Below are 11602 nucleotides of genomic sequence, written 5' to 3' on the forward strand. Positions count from 1 at the left end.
AACGAACGGTCGCAAAAAAATCTCTCACACCTGGGCCCTTTAAAATGTTTATATAAAAACCGTAGACCTTCTTATCATTATATCTAAAGTCATTTGCTAAAAGAATTCTGCATAATATTTGACCAATGTTTTCCATTCCGTGTAAATTAATTTTGTGCATAACGAAAATAACATTTCTATCGAGTAAATGTTTTTTTTCTAAGCCTAGTGCATTCAGCGAATGATAGTACAAGTCTGTGTCCTTGCCAGGTATCTCCTCCACCTGGTTCAAAATATCATTTAACAAATCAAGCATTGCTTGCTCGCCTTTCATCTGCCCTAACATGTTAAATTTTGGAACATATTTAAAGATGTTACGTTCGACAGCATGTGGTTCTTTATCACATTGAATAGCAAAATCATAATTTGCCTGGATGTTGTAATAGATTTTGGGATACAAAAAAAATCATCAGCGCGACCTCATAATCCAAAGAAGGATCTAACATTAACGGGGGTATAACATTTTCAAATGCGTGTGAGGTATTATGCAGAAACACAGTTTTCGAAGCATTGCTCTTAATGTATATGTATTGGTTAACTGTCTCCATGGTGATGGCTGAGAACAGACTGTGAGCTCCTTTACACATCTTTCATTTATATAAGAAAGGCGAGGATGTTAATAAAACCGGGAATACATTCAACTTAGTTTTATTTATGACAAAATGCAACAAGACAGGACATAACAAATAACAGACAATGGGGAAAAAATACTACCTCTTCCTGCGAACGATTCCGGTGTCACCATCGCCGTCATCATCATCTTTATCATTATCACCTTCGCTGCGCTCGCGATGCCCGTCATCATCATCTTCATCCTTGGCCGCCGGCACGGCAAAGGTCGCGGGCTCGCGCCACGCAGCCGGCCGGGGGCCGCCGGGGTAACCATTCCCCGTGCCGCCCCGCTTCTCGGTCGGTTAGTGGCCCTGCCCTTCACACAGGTGACCGCTCCCGTCTAGACGTCCGGAATGGTTTCCGAGTACCGCCCCCCCCCCCTCACTGAGTTGAAACAACCTTTGGATGGTTGCTTCAGAGGGATGAAAGGAACCAGCTGGCAAAAGGACAAAACCCCCCTTCCCTCACTGAGGTGAAACAGCCTTTGGATGGTTGCTTCAGAGGGAAGGGGGAAACACTTTGAAAAGACACAGGTCCTTTCCTTCCTCACTGAGGTGAAACAACCTTTGGGTGGTTGCTTCAGAAGAATGTAAGGAACTGCCTGGCAAGAACGCAAAACCTCCCTTCCCTCACTGAGGTGAAACAGCCTTTGGGTGGCTGTTTTAGAGGGCAGGGGGAACTACTTTGAAAAGACACAGGTCCTTTCCTTCCTCACTGAGGTGAAACAACCTTTGGGTGTTTGCTTCAGAGGGATGAAAGGAACTGCCTGGCAAAAGTACAAAACCTCCCTTCCCTCACTGAGGTGAGGCAGCCTTTGGATGGCTGTCTCAGAGGGAAGGAGGAATTCCTCTGAAAAGACACAGGCCCTTTCCTTCCCCACTGAGGTGAAACAACCTTTGGGTGGTTGCCTTAGGGGAACGAAAGGAAGTGCCTGACAAGAACGCAAAACCTCCCTTCCCTCACTGAGGTGAAACAGCCTTTGGGTGGCTGTTTCAGAGGGAAGGGGGAACTACTTTGAAAAGACACAGGTCCTTTCCTTCCTCACTGAGGTGAAACAACCTTTGGGTGGTTGCTTCAGAGGGATGAAAGGAACTGCCTGGTAAAAGTGCAAGACTCCTCTTCCCTCACTGCGGTGAAGCAACCTTTGGGTGGCTGCCTTAGAGGGCTGAGCAAAAGGGCTCCAAACAATGATGTCTCGTAGGTGGAAGGGCATCCCCTCTGGTCTCTCCCCAGGGGTTTACACCTACCCACGCGTTTGCCGTGCGTGGCAGCCTTGTGCGCTGTGGAGACGGGAGTCCTGGAGGTTGAGCGATGCCGTGAACGAGTACGCCCTGTGGCTAGCAACACGCCTCTTTGGTCCTCTATTCCAGCAAGACAGGCGGCCTGATCCCGGCCCGGTCACGGTCAATCGGCTGGTCTCCCCCGGGAGGCTAGGGTCAAGCAGTCATGCCGCCATTGGCACTCACAATGGTCCGTGAGCGCCGTCACAATGGCTATTGGCTGCGTATATCCTCTCATCACTCCTGTTGCTGTTAGACACTGGTTCTGACACTCAGCTTCCCCTTGTTGGACTCCGTGGTGGGTGGGGGCGTGAGAGGATGAAGCACTTACCAATTTATGGAAAAAATTACAAAACACCCCCCACAGACTGATACAAATGTTGACGAACCGCGCAAGGCCCAGACCACGGCAGTCACCATGAAGGCATATGTGCCTTCCGGTGGCAAAAGAAAGCCCCATGCACAGGATGACACTGTTATCCTGCTGCTAAGGTGGACAAGACCGAAGCCAATGGGTCTGTCCACCGAATAGTCAGAGATCTTGACTCGCGAGCTGGCCTCTCCAGGCCAACAGCTAAGCCAGGGAGGCCCCTGAGTTCTCAGACGGCCTCCCCGATTGAGAAGGGAGAGCAGGCTGAACCAGCCGCATCAGCTGCTGCCTCCACAAACAAGCCCGAAAGCCGAAAGGGCGGGCCGAAGCGTCCGAGGCCGGAGACCGACTCTGATGAAGAGTCGGAACCCCCTAAACGCTTCGCCCAGTTCAAAGTGCCAGCTAAACCCGAAGGCTTCGACAATGCCTACCAATTGGTCAGGGCATTGGAGTTGCAAAGGAAAATCCGGTTGTCGATCCGGGTCGCCCGAGATCAGGGCATGATCATAATGCCCAAAGATCAAGCTACCTTGAATTTCCTCCGGGAAACGAAGGAGCTAGCCGAGGGGAGGAAAGTGAGTCTTTCCCCACTAAGTCCCGAGGAAAATGAGAACCAAGATGGTGCTACTTGGCTTCTCAGTCTCGTACGATGTGGAGCTGATCGCTTCACACCCACAGGTCGTGCAGGCTTCCCGAATGTCGAAGGGGAAGACCCCAACCAGGCAAGTCCTGGTGACCATGAAATGTGCCTAACCACTACCCTTGATCTGGGTAACTGGGGCACCTACAACCTTCGAACGTATGTGCCAGAACCACTTCGGTGTTTCAAGTGCCAGAAATACGGTCACCACCAGGCTAACTGTACAGCCAAGCCTAAATGTGGTGTCTGTAGCAAGGCACACAACACAGAGGTATGCCTCAAGGCATACAAAGAGGAAAAGAGGGACACAACAGCCAAATGTCCCAACTGTGCCAAGAAGCATCATGCCTAGAGCCTGACTTGCTCTGTCAGGAAAGAGGCGACCCTCAGGCGACAAGAGGTTGCTCAAAACCGACCAGACTTTGTTCCTGCCCCACCGGGCACCCATGTCTGGGGAAGGAACAAAAGCGAAAAGGCCTCCCGACCTCCTAAGAGGAAGGAAGCCGCCCCCCAGCCGACACCGGATGTCTCCAACAAAAAGGAGTTTCCGACAATGCCTAAGGTGCAGAAAAAGAAACTAAAGAAAAAAGGTTCTAAGAGCACCACAAAAACCTCCCCAACAGATGATCATCTCCTCTTTGACGAGGACGATATGACTCTCCTGTTAACTGCTGTTGTCTCAGCAGTAGCAACAGCCCTAGGGAGGTCGAGTAAGGAGGCCGAGAAGGCAGTTTCGGTCGCCATGACGGCAATGACCCAGACTGTCGCAGCCCTGAAGGGAAGAAAGCTGGTTAGAGCAAAACTAGCCTCACCCTCATCCCAGGACGAGACTCCTCTCCCCACTCCAAACCAGGCCATGCCTTCACAGGCAGAGCCAAAACAGGCTGAATCTGTGCAGCCAGAGCCAGATCACGCTGACCTTGCCCAGGCAAGGCCAGCAAGGCCAGCCAAGAAAAAGCCTGAGAGAAAAGCCGAACCAACCAAAGTTAGAGCTACCAAAGGCTCTCCACCTCCCAGTGGACCCAAGGATATCCTGACAACAGACGAGGAGCGCTCAACCAGCGAGGACCTCGCAATGGAGTTGTCAGACTCCGACGATGTCTCTGATGTAACTATCACTGAGTAACATCATGACACACCATCTAAGCATCCTACAGTGGAACATCAATAGCTTCTCTGCAAAGAACACTTTTCTACAAGCAGTAGTGCGATCAAGGAACATTGACATTGTCATGCTCCAGGAGACATTAACAGTGGACACTGTTCGCTTCTCAGGGTACCATGCCTTCACACTGCCACGAACACCTGGCAAGAGAGGCTTGATCACCCTTGTGAGAGCAACAATCCCCTGCTCCGCAATAGCCGATGCATCGCACTGTGGAGACGATGTTGAATCCCTTGCCGTCGAAGTTCACCTGGCCGGAGGGCCCCTCAAACTGTACAATGTGTACAGCCGGCCACGCTGTAGAAGCTCAGACATCAGCCAGGTCTGTGCTTCTGCTGCACACGACCGAGTGATCATAGGGGGAGACTTCAATGCACACCACCCCATCCTGGCTCCCTGCCGGGCACCGGATGCGGCCGGCTATCACATAGCCGACGTGCTAGAGACATTCCCTGAGATCGCTCTCCTCAACACCCAAGAGCCAACGCATGTCAGAGGAGGGGTCCTAGACCTCACCCTGGCCACTGCAACTCTGGTGGGGAGGATTGGCTGGCGTGTCGATGAGACCGTCACAAATGACCATTACGGCACTATAACTACCCTCATGGATGCTGGCCCAGCCGAAATCCTAAGACCGAATCCAAGATGGAAAACAGACAAGGCCAACTGGCAGGCGTTTCAAAACGCCTTGGCCCTCTGTCTGAGATGCAACGATCCCCCACAAAGCGAAAATGTGGAAGTGCTCGAAGCTAGCCTGCTAAACGCCATTAATGAAGCAGCCTCACAGACCATACCCAAAACTCGGCCTGAGTCCAGAAGTCACAAAGACGCCTGGTACTTCAATGACGAGATCAGGGAGGTCAACCACAGGGTGAACATGTGCCGAAAACTATTCCGAAGGCAAAGAACCCCTGACAACTTATCCCTCCTAAGGGAAGCTGTCACGGATGCCAAGGAAACTGCCAACAGAGTCAGGCAGGAAAAGTGGCTGGAATGGTGTGAGTCCTTCGACCACCAAACCACCCTTTCAGAGCTGTGGCAACGGGTCAAGCGAGCTACCAGCCGCTCAGCCCCGAGGTGCACCCATCACGACCCCCAAGCAGAGGCTAACAGACTGGCGCACGAGTTCTCTGCGAGAACGAGCAGCAACAGTCTGCCAGCCGAGCTGAGGGCAAGACAAGAGCGTCTACAGCCAGACAGACACGCTCAGATCAGAGAAAGGGCAGCCGAACCCGATAACTCAGACATTATCTTTTCTCTGAGGGAAATAAGGAAAGCCTATAAAACCAGTTCCAACACAGCCCCGGGCTCTGATGGGATCTCGTACCCCATTATCTCCCACCTAGGACTAGCAGGTGAGCGTGCACTCTTGCAACTCATCAACAAGTCCTGGGAAACTTCCACTCTACCCCAGAGTTGGAAGAGGGCTACCATAGTTCCCGTCCCAAAACCAAAGGAGCCGGGGAAGTACCGCCCCATCTCTCTGCTCAGCTGCCTGGCCAAGACAGCTGAGAGGATGGTATTAAACCGGCTTCAATGGAAAACGGGACCCCCGCACGAACACCTCCACGGGTTCACAAGGGGCATGGGCACAGCACACAGCATAGCCACGCTCTTATTCAAGGGCCCAGCTGTGGTGGTATTCCTTGACCTGGAGAAGGCTTTTGAACTGGCAAGTCCGCTTGCCATTTAGGAAAGCCTGATCCAGAAGGGAATCAGAGGAAAGCTCTTGGCTTGGATAGGTGACTACTTCAGGAACAGGACTGCCAATGTCAAATTCCAGGGTCACCTATCGCAGCACATGCCGCTCGAAAATGGAACGCCACAGGGTGGGGTTCTCAGTCCAGCCCTATTCAACACTTTAATGTCCTGCATCCTCAACATAAACCTCCTAGTGGGGTGCCAGATCATCTTGTATGCAGACGATCTCGCTATCACCTCCACTGGACAACGCAGCCAGAATAAAGCCCAGCATTGTCTGGACCTCGTGTCAGAGGAGTGTTGTAGGACAGGACTAAAGATCTCTGCAGCCAAATCCAAAGCCATGGCTCTGAGACAGAGAGTTCGAGGCACAAGACTGAAAATCCAGGGAGTGGAATAAGAATGGGTCAAGGACTACCTATACCTTGGGGTAAGGATAGACCGGACCCTCTCCTTCCATAAGGAGGTCCAGTACCTGGTTGACCGAACCAAAGCAATACTGTCCGTCATGAGAGCAATGACTGGGAGACGCATAGGGGCCAGACACAAAGTACTAAGATCATTCTATGTACATGCTGTCCGGCCCATTGTGGACTATGCCTCAGTCGCTCTAATTGCTGCAAAGAAAAAGCACACAGACAAATTAGAAACAGTCCAAAATGAAGCTGCCAGGATCATTCTGGGTGCTCCGAGGTGGACGAAGGTCCTAAACCTCCTGATGAAGGCAAACCTTCTCCCCCTGGACTCACGAATCGATCTAACGGCAACACAATTTCTGTCAAAGGTCATCCAGGCTCCCAGGAACACAAGCCTAAGACAAAAATTAGTCAGATGCCTCGAACAAGACAACGAGCTCGTTGCAAACAACTCCTGGCTGTCTCATACAGCCAGGGTGTTGATACGCCATCAGCTCAAAGAACAGCTTCTTGCTAAGGGCATGGACTCCCCCCACCCCGACTTTGCCGAAGCCCCGCCGTGGGCACTGAGCCTGATAGAGTTCAACATAATGAGCCTGTCAATGAAAAAGAGCCTATACCCCATGCCTAGCCTAAAGGCAGAAGCCCACAGGGTCATTGCAGCCATCACTCCTCCGGGTAGTAGAACATACTACACGGATGGATCGGTCGATCCCTTGAGCCACACTGCAGGCGCCGGCTTTGCAGCTAGGGATGCCACGCGATCCATGAGGGTAACAGACAACGCCTCCTCGCTACAGGCAGAGGCAGTTGCAATCATGGGAGCCCTAGGCCACGCGTCCCTAAGGGAAGGACACGTGGTCATACACACAGACTCCAGGGCAGCCATTGACTGTCTTCAGCACAGCTCACCCACAGACAACATCTACCTACTGACCACGATTCTCACAATGGCACAGAGAATTCTTGCTCAGGGTAGAAGAATTATCATCAACTGGGTCCCAAGCCACATCGGCATCAGAGGGAACGAGCTTGCTGACAGACTAGCCGTCCGCTGGCAGGGGTATGCCCCCAAATCCCATGACGATAAAACCGAGCCGAAAATTACTTATGGAGAAGTGTGCCTTGGTCGGTCGTACCTTCCTACGGCAGCTCCACAGAGAGGAAACGAGAACCTCCCCCTCGGCCAGCTGGTACTCAGACGCCACAGGCTCTGAACCACTGGCACTCTCTGAAGTAAGCAACAGAGGTACCGAAGTCATTCTTCACAGAATGCGCCTAGGTTACCACTGTGAATGGCAGATTATCCCAACAATCGAACGCGATGAATGGTGCTGCAAGCACTGCGGCGAGCCGAACGTCACACTAGTCCACTACCTAGAAAATTGTAACCATACACAATTCCTGAGACATGGACCGCCCACAACAGCCGCCGTGCTGGTAAAGAGGCTATGCGAAATGCTTACACCATGGCGGCAGGTAAGCACCGAGTGTCAGACAACTCAATGAGACAGCCGTAAAAAGCTGACACAGGCCGGGCCATATTTAGAAGGCCCGGGAGAAGCTAGAACTTCGCAAACCAAACCACCACCATCATCCTTGGCAGAACCGACGTCAGGTCCTGGTTGAACACGCGATTTCTGATTTAATAACACAACAGGGATTTTTAAAGGTGTTGCACCTTTCAAACCCGCGTGCATCGACATAGCGCAGCGTATTTTTAAGTGTTAGGTATTTATAAATGAGTCCTTAAAGGGTTTTTATATGTCTTTCGCCTTTATTTCTTTAGAGTGTGTTGTATACCAACGCATATTTCGTTCGCGGAGCAATGCATTCACCGCATTATTTACAAATTCGCGCCCTGCGTCAGTGAACAGGTGAGGTATGCCTCTAGCATCATCGGTATCCATAACAGATCGCAGTGTCCGTGCTACTTCCGTTTTATTTTTACTTCTTAACGTTCTTACTTGCATGTAACGGCTAAACACGTCCACGCAAACCAACAAATATGCTGTCTTATCGTTTTGTCTAGATAAATTACGCATATCTGCCAGATCGCATGTTCAGATTTTGCGAGGGAGCGTGTCCATAGTTTGACGTCGCGGAAATATTTTGCGCTTTTGTCTGTGAAGTGTATACACACGTTGAGTTGATAAATATTCTTTCACGTCTGACAGTGTAATATTATTCTTCCCCAGGCGCTCTTGCGCGTCATTTAAAAGTTATTGTATGCGACCCAGACCATGGGGTTGTCTATAGTCTTCATGCAAGTCCTTTAGGACTTGCTTCGAATTGTTGCTGATTACCATTGGTACACAATTTGATATGGAAAATTTTCGCAGAGGATATTACTGCGAAACTGAGGCTTTTCAGGAGTTTCACACCCGAGGTCCATCAGTAAATAGCTGCGAGGTCTTGAAAGAACAGTCCTTTTATATAAGTCTAGAAATCGCTTGGCTTCGCTCTTGCCATAAATCTGTCTGCCCAGACATTCAATTTGACCGAGATCCCTCTGTTTTAATAAAATAAAATGAGAGGTGTTTAGCGAAATGTTTCGGCTGTGTTTCCCATTCATAAACACGTTTTGAACAACCAGTATAACCACGACGTTTTCGTGACAACCCTTTGTGAATGCATTACTCACTGTTTGGTTGTTAGCTGCTTCTATAAAACAATCGTCCAGTGTATATATAAAATGCGGTCGTTCGGATTTGTCTTGTGTTCGGTTGGGTCTATAATATCTTTACTAACAATGAGTTTTCCAGAAAAGAGAGGTTTCCTTTTCAAGAGGTTGAGGTTCACTCCCACACATAATTATATAATCAAATTGCTCTTGATAGTGCACAACAATTTTTGTGGTTAAGTATGTCTTGCCGGAATTGGTAACACCTGCAATTATCAACGTTGCAGGGTGTGCAAAGAGGTTGAGCATGTCGCCCTTAAAGCAGGGATAGGGGGACACGTGTTTCATGGTGAAGGTCTTACATAAAACTGCCGTGTAGATTACCGGTTAGGCCTTTTTTATTCATAACATTGTACAAACTTGACAATAAATAACCACTTACTTTGAAATAGTAGTCGATTCCTAATAATACATAACAAGAAATATATATAACATTGTACAAACTCGAAAATAAATAACTACGTACTTTCAAAAAGAAGATGATTCTTAATAATACATAACAAAAAATACGTAACTACATTAACAATTTATATTACATCGTCGTCCTCGTCGCTGTCGTCATTGTTTTCCCTCGCTTGGCAGAGGATGAATGGGTTCCCCGCCATTGTCTTCCTCCGTTTGCGAGTTGCCGGTTTGGATTTACTTTCCTGCCGTGGTTGTCGTCGTCGTCGTTGTTGTTGCTGTTGTTGTTATGAATGCTTACCTTGCAATGAGGATATTTGAGGAAGAATTTTAGCACCTTTAGACGCCTTTCCTGCGCCAGCTGTAAGAATTCAAACAAAATTTGTCAAGGTTATATTTACTTTGGCGATATACTTAAAAAATAATAATAGTACCATGACCTAGCGGATTTGTTATATATTTTACACTCAATATGATTTATCTTACCTTGATAGCAGGGTTGTCTGTGATGATGCAGTCTTGCCGTAGGAACGTAAAGATTGCACCTCGGACAGAGCAGGCAAAGGTGATTTGGGGCCTGCTTTTGACCGCAGTATTGGCAAAAGCAATCAGCTCGAGCCACGGTGATCACTTTCACAGAGGAGGAGATACTTATGTTTAGACACAGCACTTCCCTCCTTATATATCGGAAGATGTGGGATGCATTTCGCGGGAGATTACAATTATGCATATTTTAAATTTGGTGAATGTGTGTGCTTCCACTCTTGTAAGAATAACGATAGTATATGCAGAGTTATAAAAGAAGTCTGCAGGGATTAATAACATTTATATAAATTGTATTAGTAATGAATAAATCATCAATGTACAAATGTATAGGTAATATTTCGCAACGGTTACATAATTTGGGTAGAGACAGACCAGAATTTTTCGAAGGGGGGGGAGGGGCTGTTATTGTCGGGCGGTTCAGGCAGAGGAGGAAATAGGGAGGTCAAGTTCCTGGGCAGTTGACACATATAGATTTTTGGTTGGTGACCGAGTAACATAATAAATATATGTTATAGTTTTATGACCCTTTGATTGAGATGTCGAATAGTTACTTTCAATATATTGTATTGGCCTGTGCATAAATAAATTAATTATCCAGATGTGTTATGAACAATTATCATATGCATAAGTTACTTATTACATATGCGCAAAATATGATGGAGAACGTAAATCGGGAATTCACAAAAACCTTTGGTTACCTGTAACTGATGTGACATAACAGCTAAATCGGAGAAATTAGTAGGTGATCGCTTACTACTGGTAAATTGATTAGTGCAAAATGCGACGTCTATCAGCTCGCCACCTAGTTCCCTTCCTCCGCTGTAGCTACTTTGCGGACCGTGGGAAGCCAGTTAGCGAGTATGAGGACAGGGTCGATAGTACATCTTTCCGATTCTTTTTTATGATAAGTAAAATGAACCAACGCGATCGAACAGATAGTACGCAGTGGGAGGTCAATTACCCGAGTAAAAAGCTGTGTTAGTTAGCCCCTAAGGACACACACACACACACACACACACACACACACACCTTCGCCTCCTCCTCCTCCTCCTCCTCCTCTTCCTCCCCCCCCCCCCTCCTCCTTCTCCTCCTCCTCCTCCTCCACCCTCATTTACCGCTAGACAGGTAGGCACATCCAAGGGATGTAGAAGAAAGCGACATTTTTTATCATTTACTTGTTATCCCATGTTAGGGGTTACATGACTTTTTTTATTCATTAAAAGCAATTGGCATTAAGCACATGACGCTGGTGCGTCGACCACATGCCAAATATCTAGCTGGAATGACAGGGAACAAGGTCATGTTACATCATGTGACATAATTAGGTCACATAAGTAGGTCACATAATTAGGTCACATGACCAAAAGGGGTGGGGGGGGGGGGGGGTCTACTTGTCCGTTTGTACACTACTCACACATACATAAGTATATATATACATATATGAATAAGTATTTATATACATAAGCATATATGTGTGTGTATATATATGTATATTGATATATATATATATATATATATATTTATATGTATATTTATATATGTATTTATGTATATATATTGATAGATAGATATTTATATGTATATGTATACATTTATAAATACACACACACACACACACACACACACACACACACACACACACTATATATATATATATATATATATATATATATATATATGACCGACGTTCCGTTGCCGCATAGAATGTCAATAAAGAGGCAGACAGCTGTAAATGTCATTATAAACAA

Source organism: Penaeus chinensis, chromosome 8 (assembly GCF_019202785.1).
Source record: "Penaeus chinensis breed Huanghai No. 1 chromosome 8, ASM1920278v2, whole genome shotgun sequence".
NCBI classification, from domain to species: Eukaryota; Metazoa; Arthropoda; class Malacostraca; order Decapoda; family Penaeidae; genus Penaeus; species Penaeus chinensis.